The following is a 13,759-nucleotide window of genomic DNA, read 5'->3' on the forward strand; positions in this document are numbered from 1 at the left end:
CAGGTATGCCGGAGCGTCTCCAGGTACAGTAAAGAAGGATGTGCAGGAAATACAATGGATTCCTCTGTGGCTACTCAGAAATTCTACCTCTGGAACAGGTGTGTGTGTGTGTGTGTGTGTGTGTGTGTGTGTGTGTGCGCGTGTGGGAAGGTGTGTTTGAGAAAAGAGGTAGAAATGGAGAGATGGGATGAGTCATATGGAGTGACAGTGAGAGAGGGTGATTTCGGAGTGAACTTTGAGTGTACATCTCATATATTTTCATCTGGCCTCAGGGAGAGCCAAGACCGACTCTCTACTTCACTGTCAGCCATGACAGACTCCACTGATTGGCTTTATTCGCCGCTCTGTGTGTGTTTATGTGTGTGTGTGTGCCTGCATGCAAAGGTGCACACATGTTCACAGGTGAAGCATGTGATGTATAGTGCAGTTATCCGTGGCCCATTTTACAGATCCTGTGCAATGAATGTTGCACGTTATTCCGCCTCACTGTTCAGTGCAAAGCTATATTCACACGGGGACTAGTATTATCAGGGGACCTAATGTGATTTAGCAATAGCAGATGCTACTTGCATCAAAGGTGGAATAGCTATTGTGGCTATTTACACCCAGGTGTATCTTGTCTTGCATGGTAGAGACAAACACCCAGTCCTTCATAGATCCTTCATAAGACATACGACATGCAACATATATACAGGTAATTAATTCAGATTGGAATAGGGTAAAAACATAAAACAAAATAAATAAATATACATACATGTATACACCCAAAAGTTCAACATCTGTCATCTGAAACACTGTCCATCAGCTGTGACTGTCTTTAAGCATAAAGCATCATCAATGTAAAAACAGAGTCCTCCCCTCATCCTACTGAAGTATTGTTTGTTGCATCCTGTTGGCTCGTAGTTTGATCTGCCCCTCAGGTGCAACAGCCCCATCCAGGATGCTGTGGAGCGAGTCTCTCTGTGTGGCCACAACAGTCCCATTTTGTCTGTTTCATTGTCCTGGCCAAACATAATCCAGGAGGAGCCTTAGGTCCCAGCTGCAACATGGCTGTTATCTGCTCACCTCCTCTCCTCTTGGGGTGTCCGTGGTGGGCTGTCCAGCCAAACTCACCGCATGTTTGAAAGATGCCGACTGCATTTGTTGTTCATCTCAGGGTCCGCTACTCAAACCCAAATTCAAATTCAAACCCCCATATCTTCATTTTCGAATGCCTACAAGTGTATTTCTGTAATAGCTGATGTGTGTTTCTTCAATTAAGCTGAAAAAGTAAGTAAGATTAAAGGAAAATAACCAATATGGCTATTATATATTTTCTGAAACATAACCAAGGATTTTTGTTGCCTAAACCTAATCATACTGCAACTGAAAACTCCTTTTACACTGGACAAAAAACCCCCCACTGGCACTTACATCTGGCTTCTGTTCTCAATGGGAAAGAGTATAATTGGCATTAATTCCTGGCTCAAATGACTCTACAGTACACAGGTATTTATTGGATCCAGCTCTGATTAGCAGAGATGGAAACATGACACCCAGATGGACACGCTAATTTTCCAGCAGAGGCGATGAAGGTTTGTTGCTCTGCCCTCTTTCCATACAATGTGCTCTGACTACAATGAATTAGTGGTGGACACTGCTGCTCTGCCCTGTGGGCCCCCAGGGATCTGTTTAGGATCCCATTTTATTTCCCATCTGTATGCTGCCGCTACGACAGATAGTCAGTAATTTCAGCAACATCTCTTATTATTTGTACGCTGATGACATCTTGTTGTACTTTTCATTTAAACCTGATGACCTCCATATACTGTCTGTACTAAACAGCTGTTAGGAACTGAACAAATAATTCTCTCCAGCTAAATGCAGATAAAAATTTGTTTTGATTATTGCCCCTGATATCCGGCAGAAACTGACCTTCTACACCCCCACACTACAAGCCGAGCTCTTAGGTTCTCCACTCAGGGTTTTTTCTAAGTGTTCCTTGGATTTATTTCAGTAGTCTCCCAATATGCCTGAGATCTTTGGACTCTGTGGACTTAAAAAGTAAGTGAAAGCCTACCTGTGCAGACAGGCATTTGGGTAGCATATGGTATTTTATATTTTAATGTTGTGCTTTTATGTGCTCCTCCTGTATGTTGATTTGGTTTTATTTATTTTTTTATTTTTTTATTTGATTCTCTTTGATTTGATTTCTCTGACTGTGAAGCCCTTTGTGAGTGGTGTCTGTGAACGGCGGTGTCTGTGCGCTTTATAAGTAAACTTTGTTTGCTTGCTTGAGCTTCAGCAGCGACTTTAATAATATAGTCTGGAGTTGTTTCACCCACTTTCTGCTTTTGTTATAAGCATAAATACAAATTTGCAGCAAACCGTCTCTGTCATCATCACTCATTTTAAATGTCAATATAGCCGATGTCAGAGCACAGCTGTTGACTGCTGTTCATCATCACATCATTACTTTATTATTATCTATTATTATTTCAGTTTTATTTGAATCTTTCATGGGGGGATATTTTTATGTTGTCTGTGAGCACCTAACCTAAAACGATTCTCCATCACTATGTGATAAACAATAAAGCTTTTTAAAAAATGTTGCATGGTATTCCACCTTTAAGCTGGCGGGTAGTAACAGAACTGAATCGATGTCTGTAAAATGCTTTTGCAGAACCTTCATGGGATATAAAAATAATCAAACTCCACACAGAAAGACCCTGCCCCTGGTGGGATTCGAACCCATCATTATATGACCCGTATGTGAATATTCTGCTTAGGTCCTCAATAATACATTCTCATAACAGAACCACGTGGAAACGTTCTGTTTACGTTCCAGATGTCCTTTTAGTAGCATTAATATGTGACTACGTGAGTTTAACGTCCTCTGAAAGTTATGTGGGTAACTTTCAACAACAATACCAAAAGTGGATGTTTGAGGAATGTCTCCAATGTCCTTTAAAGGTCTGGGACATTCATCACTTTCAGAAAACTTTTAGGGAACATTAAGGTCCCCAGAATGTCGTCACCTATGTGGATAGACTTCTGCAGCCCGCTCCTTGTCTCTGCTTGAGGCTAGCAGCACAAGGCTACATCAGCTGTTACTATCTTAACACACCTGAATCTGACCAAACAGCAGGGAGGTTGCATTGTGGGTAATACAGATGGTAAATTTTAATATGAGTCATTGTGAGTCCAACAACATTAGAGGAAAGTCGAGCTAAATTGGTGGAGCAGTCTTTTTGTTTGGGCTTGTCATGACTCTTTGCCATTGTAGTGATCTGAATGACTAAATTTCATTTCCTAACTCTGCTGTTTTCATGTTGTCATTTTGTTGACGTATGATACCGTCAAGATGTGATTTGCAATGTTGCTGATACTTTCTTTTCTATGTAGCAATACATTTGTCTAATATTCTACTCATGTGTTTTGGTTCAAGAAAAATTACAATTTACTGCTCAAGTATATGAATTATTATAAAATGTAATTTAGAATAATATGTAACATATCAATATCTTATTTAAAATGCCCATCTTTCTAATCGCTTGCCAATCCAAACATCATTGATCATGTCATTATCTGTCACTGTTGACCTTGACTGCCACCTGCACATATTTCTTTAATATAAAAACACTGATTAGTGCAGCTTTAACTTGATCAAAATTCAACCCAAAGTTGGTCTTTCTGTAACCTTAATGAAGGGTTTTAGTGGGTCACATGATGCAAACCGTCTCCCAATCAACCACCTGCCCCATCCTCCATCCTGTGTCCTCTGTGTGCTGTATGAGCGTCATACTTACTGGACTGAATTTTTTGTTGCTGGTAATCATGATGCAGGCAGGACCTCCGCTTCCTCCCACATGTATTTGGCAAAGCAAATTATTAGTACATGAACGTATTTTGTAGTAGACCAGGTTGCTCTTCAGAGTGTGAATTCCAGCAATAACGTGTAAGACGTGTCTTACAGTTGTGCAGGGTGTATGAAATGAGCTCAACTCTCTCGGGAAGCAATTGGAGGCGAATAAAACCAACAAAGGAGAATGAGAAGAGGTGAGGAAGCGGTCTGATGAAGGCCAGATTACAAGGATTTTAAGTTTTGAGCAATAAATCTGATTTATGAAGTGAGTATTGTGCGAGGCTTTTACTGCTGACCCTAAAACACTTTGTGTTCGTCCCTCTGCTCGTGTTCAACCAACTGTTTTTCTTACATGTGCATTTTTAATGTCGGTGGAAATTGAATGACTGAGGAGAAATCACAAAGTAAAGGTGATGAGATCCAGGTGTCAGGGATAACATCTCCACAACTCTGACGACGTTTAGCTTTTAGGAGAAAAATACATTTAACTTTGAGTGACAGTGAAGATTAAAGCTTTTTTCACGAACGATAAGAAATCTGCAGACATTTTCTTTCTTTTAAAGGTTTGGATAGCCTATTTCACTGATGGAAAATGAAAACACTGGAATAAATGAGCACTTATAAATCATTGCCTTTGATGGTAGCTCGGTAATTTGGTGGGGATACAGAGGAAAGGAACTCACATTTAAAACTTAAAGTGACAGCAGCACATTTATTTTGGAAACTCCCTGAGTTAATGGAAAAAACAACACACTTTAGTCTCCTGTGTTTGGTGAAATATGGTAGGTAATTTACGGTGGAATTTTTACTTCACAAATTACGGACATAGCAGATTTGCATTGGATTAAGATTCCAGACAATCTGTGCAAATCCTGTGTGAAATACCCAGTGGAAATCAAGGGGTCCCCTCTACCTGCCCCGCCTGGATGGGAGAGGAGCCACCAACTCTCCTGTACATGTGGTAGTAGCTGCAGAGACACCAATGTTAGCTCCTATTTTCCTGATTTGATTCACAGGCTTACTGAGTCTGTATTTTTCACCAAGTGTAACCGTGATGTCAGAGTAGAAAAAAAACCCACTGTTTTTCTGGTTTTCTAAACTGCACAACATTTAGATTTCGAGAAATGTGCAGAAGCACCACCCAATGAAGAAGGTCTTAACAGAAACTACTGGGTATTCAATGGCAATATAAGGACAAACACCACAACAATATTTTCTGTATGCATATTTGAGTATAAATATTTTGTAATTTGAATAATGATTACTGGACATACTGTTGTGAGCTTTTAAAAGACATTTTTAGTGACAACTGGAACTGACTTTTCCAAGTTTTGCTGTCGAGGCTTTCAGGAGGTCTTAACTGTCAATCTAGTGGTTTCTGACCCCTTGAGAAACCGTGTATTTTATTTTTTTATTTTTTACTATGGCTTGAAACTTGTGAGCACAGAATAGGGGGACATTGCTGTTTCGGCTTTGAGTCATAGATTGCAGTAACAGAGACAAATTGGCCAGTGTAAAAAAAAAAAGAGCTGGCGAGACGAGACGGGGGTATGACATTTTGATGATGTGTTCTTTAAAAAGCAGCTGCAGTTAGCAGCTCACTCAAAGAAGAACAGCAATCGAAAATATCTGGAACTTGGTGAGAAAACGGAGGGCGAGATCAACTGGCACACAACAGGGACGGTAAAGGCCATTGTTATTGAGAAAAATGCATTTAACTTTAAGTGACGGTGAAGCAATTGCGCATGCAAAAATGATTACTAAAAGGCTGAAATCCTTAATGTACGATTCCATGGTTGAAGTGAGGTGTTTCCCTCGCCCCTCCTTCCCAGACTTGGAGAAGCTCACGCAGGACACGTGTGACATTATGAACTGATGATAACAACCAATGACAAGTCCCCAACTGTGAGTTGATCAGCTGTTCATAACTGTCAATTGTCTGTCAATGTAAAGTTAAGCCCCTTAGTCCGCAAACAAAAACCCACAGCTCTAAAAATACACACTGGACTTTGAGTTAAGTGGCTGCCTGCCAGACTCCATTAACACATTGATCAATTTAACTATTATAAACATCTACTCCTTCTAAAAGATTATTAATGATTTCTTACGACTCATAAAGAGACACTTATTCATTCAGTGAACATTCAGCATTAATTTGAACTCAAACAAAAACAGTTATCCCGTCCCAGAATAGAAATTTCAAAGGACGTTGATCTCCAATGTTTCCTTGATCTCTGACATATAATGATCATTTTATGACTTATTCCAATAAATATATCAGATTTTTCCTTCAAAGTGTATTTCATTAAAGATAAGAAATCTGGAGATGTTTTCTTGCTTTTAAACTCTAGGAAAGTGAAAACACCAGAATAAATCAGCACTTATGAATCATTGCATTTGATGGGAGCTCAGTAAGAATAAATTCAGCTGGGATATGGAGGAAAAGGAGCTCACATTTGAAACTTAACATGACAGCAGCACATTTATTTTGGAAACCTCCTGCGCTAAATGAAAAAAACAACACACCGGAGTCTCCTTTTTCTTTTCTGTTGTTTTTTTTTTTTTTTTTTGCACTTTAATGCAACCCAAACACATTGTGGAGTCATAATGCTCCGGCACAGAAAATGAGAAACAACAAAAGAGGCAGACCTGGTTTATCACCTGCCTCGCTGTGCTCTGTAATGGAATGCTATTCAAATCCCCAGCTCCCCCGAATACTCTGCTGCATGGCTGCGATCCAAAACAAAAGCCTCCTTCACTGTACCCTTGCCGCAACAACCCTTAATGGCCCTTTTTGATGACGAGGCGGTGAACAGAAAACACCCCAACAGTCAATTCTCCTGACTGGCTCTCTTGATGATGAGTTCTGACGTGGGTGTTTGCTCAAGGGCAGCAGGTAGCGGGGACGGGGGAGGTGTACAGTACCCTCGTTTTTTGGAATGCAGCCCACAGTGTCGCTGGCATGTTTGACACATGCTGCGGCGCATTATAATCAGCACAGCCGTCACTCAGCCGGGCCCTGCGCTCTGAGCCCGCAGCATCAATTCAATCAAATGAGCTTTTCTGATCGCCATGCCTCTGGAGGGAAGCCCTGAGCATAGGAAACATGCCAGTCTAATGTCTGACACACACTCTATCTGACTGATCAAACAGCCACAGAGATAACAACTGAAGCGGGGGCTCCGGCATGTGTTTCTGAGCGGATCAGCGGTGCAGAATACTTGACTGGAGCCAGAGTTGCTGTGTAAGAACTTCACCCATTGATTGATGATAATGAGTCCTGCTTAAGAGCACATGATGGGGAGGAGAGAGGAAGTGGAAGAGAGCGGCGGGGACGACCTGAAAAATGGGTGCCGAAGAAGAACGATGTAGAGGAATGAAAACGAGAGGTGAAGCCACAGATGTAATATACGAGCTAAAGTCGAAGCGGAGGCAGAAAAGGGGGGGGGGGGGGGGGGATGTGAAGGATGGAGCGGAAGGAGTAAGAGAACAAGAGGTGCAGGAGGAGGGGGAGAAATGAGGGAGAGGAGGAGATGGGGAAAGCATAAAAAAAAAAAACCTGTGCTTTTTTTTTTTTTTTTTTCAGAAAAACCCAGGCCATCTGGTGAGATGGAATTACATTAGCGATGCACATACAGCCCTCATGCTCCTGTCTCATCAACACATAGCAGAAACTGAGATGGCTCATGTGAATGTGCGTGTGCGTGATCACTGCCAGGCGCTCAAAGTGAGATTTCGACCTTGAAAATTTTACCCCAAATCTAAAACAAAAATCCAAATCCAAAAGATTTTTACATACAATAAGAAACATAAGCATATAAGCACCGTGGCAAGTCAATCTTAAATATTATATCATAAAAAAATTTCTGTTACCATCTACAGCACAAAGTATTTTGGTATTTAAACCACCATTTTTCATTTAACCGAGTATCCTGTATCTTAAGTTCATCTGACATTTGTAACAAATCAAATTGCTTGAAAACTGGTGAAAAATTCAGCGAGTTATGATGATTTTTTATTAAGGATAGACCTCCTGCCTCCATAGGCACACATGCATTAGGAGGTACCAAAATAGTACACAAGATTCAACCGCGAGGTAATGGAGCGAACAAAATGCAGTCTGATTACATCTGTGAAAGTGTTTTAGGCAGTAAATATGGGCAAATTTCAATCCCCACAGTATCATTAGAGTCCAGTCTATTGGTCAGTTTGCTCTCAACTGGTACGACAGAAAATGCCTTGAGCCTTTTTTGGACATTTGATTTTTTTTATACAAAGGGTTCTTCTGCAAAAATGGACTGTATCGCCCAGTTTATGTGTCTACGGCTGTTTTTTATTTGGATCAGAAAGTCATCATGTACAAATGCACTCATCTTTATGCCCACAGTGGTGTCTTACAGGATGTGTTAAAGGAGCAATATGTAACAATTTCATCCAAAAGAGTAAAACAGTACAGACAGTGAGTTGGAGCAATAGACGATATATAAAAGAGGTAGAAATCCTATTTAATATACGACTGATAGTTGAAGCGAGTTGTTTCACCCTGCCTCCAAATCCCCAGACTTGAGGAAGCTCAGGCAGGCTACAGGAGCGCGAGATGAGCGCAACATTATAATTTGACAATAACTAATGTGGACGGGACCTACACTGTAAGTTGATCAACTGTTACTAACTCTTTTGACTGTCCGTTAACGTAAAGCTACGTTAGACTAAAAACAAAAGTCTGCTGCTCTGAAAATACACACAGCTTGAGTTCAGACTCCATTAACATATAACTCAATTTAACCATTTTAAACATCTACTCCTTCTACAAGATTATTATGATTTCTTACGACTCCTAAACAGACACAAACTCATTTGGTAAACATTATGCATTAAGTCTAACTCTAACAAACATGAAATAGGAAACAATAACTGAAGTTATGGACCCAGAATAGAAATTTCAAATGAGGACACCACAGCTGTAATACTGTTGTCAGAAAAGTGAGTAAGTGACATATTATGGTCATTTTATGATTAAAATAATGTTAAAGATCACCCTTGAGATTTTACTTTTTCTCTCTGACCTTTTCTGCTCCACCTTTTCATTGTTTTAGTACTTTTAGTACTTACTTTTCTAATCAAACTGCGCTGTTTCTGTCTTGATTTCATTTGATTATTTCCCGCTTGACCTCTGACATGGGTTGACAGGGGAACGGGACAGGACAGGGAAAAGTGGCCTTCAGGGTGCCCTTCCAGTGGAGAAGACATGCTAAAATTGCCTTTACGGTGCCCTTCTTATGGAGAAGATGTGGTGAAGTGGCCTTTAGTGTGCCCTTCCAGTGGAGAAAACACACCAAAATTGCCTTTAGGGTGCCCTGGTGGATATGCGGCTAACTTGTTGGCCTCAGTGTCCCTCTAAATGGTTAAATAATTAATAGTTTCCTGTATGAGAGGTTTAGTAGTTGTTATCAGCTAATAAAAGAACTGTAAAAGCAGGATTGGAACTTTTTCACCATGAATGCATTACAAGCCATGGTGTGTTGGTGCCCTTTTTATTTTTTTCATTGCCCAGATCAGATGGACTGTTGTAACATCAAGTGGGCTGCCACTGTTTGGTGCACTAAAGGGAAGCTGTCACACCCCCCGCGCCCATACTTCCAATGTCTATGCCCGTATTTAGCATCAATTTGCGCCAAAAACTCTTCATCTGGTCAAGCATTTACGGCACAGTGGAGCATGTGAGCTATCTGCACCCATAAATGCCTGTTCAAACTGTCCAAAGAGGAAAAAAGAGACATTAAGAGGACTGGGGGTGGCTAATGTTCGCAACTATTACCTCACATAAGAGCTCTCCCACATTTCCATTTACTCAATATTTCATGCATGAATAATCCAATACAAGCAAAAGTGCAATATTTCCACCAGAGCCCCGGCTAGATTAGCAGAGGGGGTTTGGCACTGTCCCCCTGAGGACTCCCAGGCTTCTCCCAGGAACACAGAGCAAAAGTAATCAGACACAAGACACATCTTTCTTATCTCCGGCTCACTCCTAACAAGCACATAATTGCTAATATCTTTGCTGAGCTGGAGAACGAATACCCCGGAGACTGGCTATGTATATACACCCTGATAGAGAGATGAGGACGGGTTGCTATAGGAACAAGGAAGCCTTAATGTGGTAATGCAGGGGGCAGGAGGGGTGGAGAGCAGAACAAGAGAGAAAGAGCGACAAGGTTGAGAGGACTGAAGAACTGTAAACTACAGTACTCGTGTTTGTCCCCTTTGAACTTTTTTATGTTTCATGGTTCTTGAACAGTGAATCATGCTGGATGTAATTAGGCTTCTTTGAAATTGATCAACAGGGAAGACTATTTAATGTCAGAGTGAAAACAAATCTCTGCAATTTACTCTAAATTAAGTACAATTATGAAACAGGAAATAAATGCTTGAGTAAGTATTCACAGCCTTTTCTGTGACGAACTTAATCAGCACTGGTGCAGCAGCCAGCAGGTTTTTAAAAGCTGTATGAGCTAAAGGAAGATTTACTGTGTTTACACTCTAACAGCTGAGTTGAAGAAAAGTACATCTGTATCAGTAAGGTCCAAAGAATGTGCCATTTTGGGCTCTCCCAGATGAAAGATGACCAACATGAAAGAAACGTGGCGATATCTTTGGTCACGGCTCATGGTCATGAGAGGTTCAAAGATAAATGTCATGGTGTCGTGACCAAAGATAGCTTGGGATAAAAGTCTGACAGAAATTTAGGATAACCATCTCAAAATGTGGCTGCTGCTTTGACCAACATCTACTAACCAAACAACAGAAATGCATGAACGTACGTTTACATTATCTCAAAACTGGCGTCCCAAGTTGGCCTCTTTTCCCTCGCCATGACCAGGTTCAAATTCTCCTCCTCCTCCTCTTCTTTGATTTTTTTTCCCATACACATAAATGCCACTATTGCAAGGACTTGCTTAGCTAATTTGTTTACCACTATAGGATGGATGGATGTCATGCACTGATGACATTTTCTTGCATATTGACTTGCGTCGCAGCCCATGACTGTACAATCATTGTACAGTCTACAGACATCAAACATGACATCGTACCCAAGTTTATTAGATCCATGCTGCACAGTGTCACTTGCAAAAATTTATAAGATTGCTGCAATTAGCAAAGTTAAGCAAGTGCATTAAAAAAATTACACGACCAACCCTATGTCCTAGAAAGTGTGTTCAAATATTACTAATTTGCAGTACCTTATAATACTACTACTACTACTAATAAAATGTATTTATTTAGTACTTTTCATATATAAAATGCAGCACAGAGTGCTTCACAAAAAGAAAGGAAAAAAAACACAAACAAAAAAACATAAAATACATAAGATCAAATAGTACTAAACAGATACTAAACATATCAGTAAAATGTTCACTGACAACATATTTAATTTATTTTCCACCAGAACAGGTAAATGAAATCACAGTCGAAAGTTTCACACCCGCAATTTTGGTTTGGATCAAAGTTGAAAGTCTTAAAGTCCGGACCAAACGAGGTAGGTGCGAAAGTTTCCCCCGAGTAACTGGATCAAAGGGACAAAGAAACATTTCCAAATGATGAAAGACACGGTAAGTGAAAAGTACCAGTCAGGGCAAGGATAGAAGAAAATGAAGGGCACAATCAGGTCAACAGTAGAAATTTTTGCAGGTGTAGTGCCAGAGACAGTAACGATACCAAAGTTGACCTTATACTTAGTGCTACTTCAGTCAGAGACACTTGTGTCAAGGAACTGTCCCATTTAAATGGTTCACAGTTCAATTTGGAAAAAAATGCTATGCTTTTTGAGGGAGCCCTCAAAAATATCTGAGCAGCAATGAGCACTCTGCAGAGAAAAATGATTCCCTCTTAACAAACACATATCTGTGAACACTACATTTTAGCAAGCTGCATTGAGTGTTTCAGCAGAGGTAATTGTGAAAAGTGTCAGGTTATAATGCCCACACTGTACATTTACATGAATATGAAATGTATTCAAACATTTACATATTAGGCTAGTTATGTCATGATATAGTTTAAGTTCCTGCATCCCACCCACTCTACCTCCTGGATGACTGTCCAGCGTTTTCACAAGCAGAGAACAACTATTAGCTGTGTTTTTTTCAAAGTATTTCTATGCCCTTTTTTTTTGAATAATCGCATTAGAAAAGGTTGATGGAAATGGAAAAATTAAAAAAAAACTTCCTCAACTTCACAAAAAAAAGTTTTCAGAGTATGTTCTGATGTATCAAAGGAGTGTTTGTACCCTGGCATTCCCTTAGAGCTCTGACTGAACTTGTGTTAATCATCATGAAGCTCTGTTAACTCTGGATGACAGAAGAGTATACAGGTGTTTATTTTCCACATTATTTTCATGCATGTAGCTCCGGCTTTTCTACGCAGCATTTTTAAGTTATTTTTTAAAGCATGTAATAAACTCTGGAAATTAGTTGTGATATGGTGTGTTCAGGTCAGCCCTGCCAGTATGTTTTAACACCAACAACATACCTCATTTGTGAAGATATCTGTAATTTTATACCATTTAGTGGCACTTTATCTCACTCTCTGGACTTTTCTACTTTTAATGGGCTGCCTCTCAGTTCTGGTATCTTTTCTGTTTTCCTTGTACTCTCTTTCTCCCGTCTATCCTCTCAGAAAGAGATCGTGCCGTCAGGTTAAAAACAGGCCTGATGGCTTTGAGGGACTGTAACTGCTAAAGCCAGGCTATGAACTTCGGTACTTTTATGACCAAATTGCTTCAATCCTATGAAGCGCTGAAACACACCACATCATTCAGTACCAAATTTAAATATATAATAATACATTTAAATAAGGAGTAAAGTGTCTCGGTGTAAACAAGCATGCAGCACGCTTGTGCCAAAGTCTAATAATGCTGGTGATTTGCTGTCAAATGTTGGAGAGGCATGCAGGGAAAAACACTAGTCAAGTCAAAACTGTATTGTCATATGCACAAACAAGTTTCCCTGTACAGTTAAATTCTTGCTTTGCCTTCCACTCTGAATGCTGCTAAACAATAAAACCTACATAGAAAAAGTGATGAAAACTATAAATTATATATATAAAAAAATATGAAAATAGAAGGGACATAAATAAAGATATCTATGTTACACCCAGAGACAGGGATCATTCTTTGTTTGTTTTTCACCACCAGCTCCTTCTCTATCTCATAACTAGCCGGTGCAGCTAACCTGTTAGCCCGTCGGTGAGTCCATTCACTACATCGTCCTTGGTGCATTCCCTCCTCCCCGCTGTGAGGATGGATAACCCCAAGCCAAGGTGGAGAGTGTTTCCTAGAGCTAACACGTTGGTGCAGGTAACAAAGAGATGCACCTAAAGTTGACGATCAGACCCGGACCAGCTGCTCTTTAGCACAGGGAGAATAAGAGGTCTCATTCTGCCACAAAGTGCAGCGCCACAAACACCAACCACCTTGATCCCTTCCCCTTCTTCTATGGATCATGCAAACACCTGTTTGTTTTCTAATGTTCCTCGTGACAGTTGTGTGTATTTTTCATTTAGTCTACAATCCATCAGTTTGTAAAAACAGTTTCTCCAGCTGCTTGAAGTGAGTATTTGTACCATAGAGTGTAATGAAATGGATATTAAAGTCATAGTATCAGTACCAGTACAGCTCTAGTCGCTGCCCTGTGTTGTTTTCTTTTTGATTTACCTATTTCATTTAGCATTTCTAACACGTTCCTGACACTCCAGGCCAATCAGTTTGTCAGTCCACTGGGAATTCTCCCAGTGCTCGACCACAAACATAAACATTTATTCATTTACACATTTATTTATTTGGCTTTTGTTTAAAGTGGCATACAACTGAGGTACAATCATAGCCGTGGTGGTTCAAAGAGACGCCACCAAGAGAGTCAG

Source organism: Lutjanus erythropterus, chromosome 18 (assembly GCF_056507025.1).
Source record: "Lutjanus erythropterus isolate fLutEry1 chromosome 18, fLutEry1.hap2, whole genome shotgun sequence".
NCBI classification, from domain to species: domain Eukaryota; kingdom Metazoa; phylum Chordata; class Actinopteri; order Lutjaniformes; family Lutjanidae; genus Lutjanus; species Lutjanus erythropterus.